The following is a 1,477-nucleotide window of genomic DNA, read 5'->3' on the forward strand; positions in this document are numbered from 1 at the left end:
CCCTAAGGAGAGAGGGCATCCGTCACGCTGCAAGACCCGGAGCAGCCCAGCACCCTGCCACGCGTGGGAAGCGAATGACCACAGGATCCTTCACTCAATACCCACATGTAGATTTTTTCAGGCTCCAATTTCCGATGGGGACCGTTCCCACCTCTTACCCAGCTAAGGGGAATAAGGCTGGCACCCCTGGGTGTTTGCAGAGGTCAGCTCCCCGCAGCACAGGGGCAGGGATGCAAACATAGCATCGGGGGGGTTGCATGCAAACATTTGCCCCTAGCTCGATTTCATGTGCAGCCACACAAATCAGGACCTTTTCTAATTAGACCCCAATGTGACAGCTTCAGCCACCCTTAGGCAGGTTGGGTTTGGAGAGCTTTAGGTTTGCTTGGAGACAGGCCCTTCCTTGGGCAACTCACACCCTACAGCAACTCGGTCACCTCCTGACAGCACGCAACCTTACCTGCAGAAGGATGCTCACCACATTGATCTGGAAGCACATGCAAACGGTCTTAAAAGAAACATGGTCCTAACACACACACACAGAGACGTGTGTATATAGGTATAATCATTTATGATGTGCATACAATATGATCATATATCATATTAGATATGATCAACCCTAACTTCAGCATTATCCTAGAACTAAAGACCAAGAAAAAAAACCTCAGGAGGTACACAATAGGTGTTTCATACCCCTCTTTTGAAATTATCAGGCACAGAGTATTTTTCTTCTGATCTTCTAGAACCAGGTAATTGAGACTTGAGATACATTGAAAAGACTTTTTGCTATTTCTTTTACTTTCCTCTTGGAAAAAACCTTATTCACCATGACTATGGAATTGTTACTTGCTTCATAATACAAACAGATGATAAGTTATTAAAAATGCCACTGAGGATATTAACCAATCGCCTTAAAATTCTTCGTGTGACCTCGTTCACGGTGTCCTACAAAGCAGCAGCAGTTGACTTGTGTAATCTTTTTCCATTTTCAGCGCTAAACTTCACCCACTACTGACATGAACCCTTCCGCAGTGCTGATACAGAAATAAACTCAATTACTGAAGCTAAACTAGGATAAATTCTTATCGGTTAAGGCCAGATGAGATACCCTGGCTACAGCTCACTAGATTCTATGATTCTGCTTCTCCCTGGGCGGTTTTCTTAGGGGTTCAAGCCATACTGCACGACCACTACTTGGGAGACCCCGTCCCACGGTAACCTGGTCAGAATTCAACCCTATTCGTGCCTTTCTTCCCAAGAGGCACCACTCTTTATCCAGCACAACTAACTTCTTGGCTGGTATTTTCATGCAGACAAGCACCGGTGCCTGTAAAACCACCGTCTGCAAAGCATGCATCTACAGCATGCAAAAGTTGTATAAAAATAGATGCAAAGATGCAAACGCAAACAACAAATATAGACAAAACACAGACGACTTATGCCCTTTATGAAAACAAGCTTAATGCTTTACTGTTTC

This window comes from Egretta garzetta, unplaced genomic scaffold (genome assembly GCF_000687185.1).
Source record: "Egretta garzetta isolate BGI_Z169 unplaced genomic scaffold, ASM68718v1 scaffold369, whole genome shotgun sequence".
Lineage (NCBI taxonomy): Eukaryota > Metazoa > Chordata > Aves > Pelecaniformes > Ardeidae > Egretta > Egretta garzetta.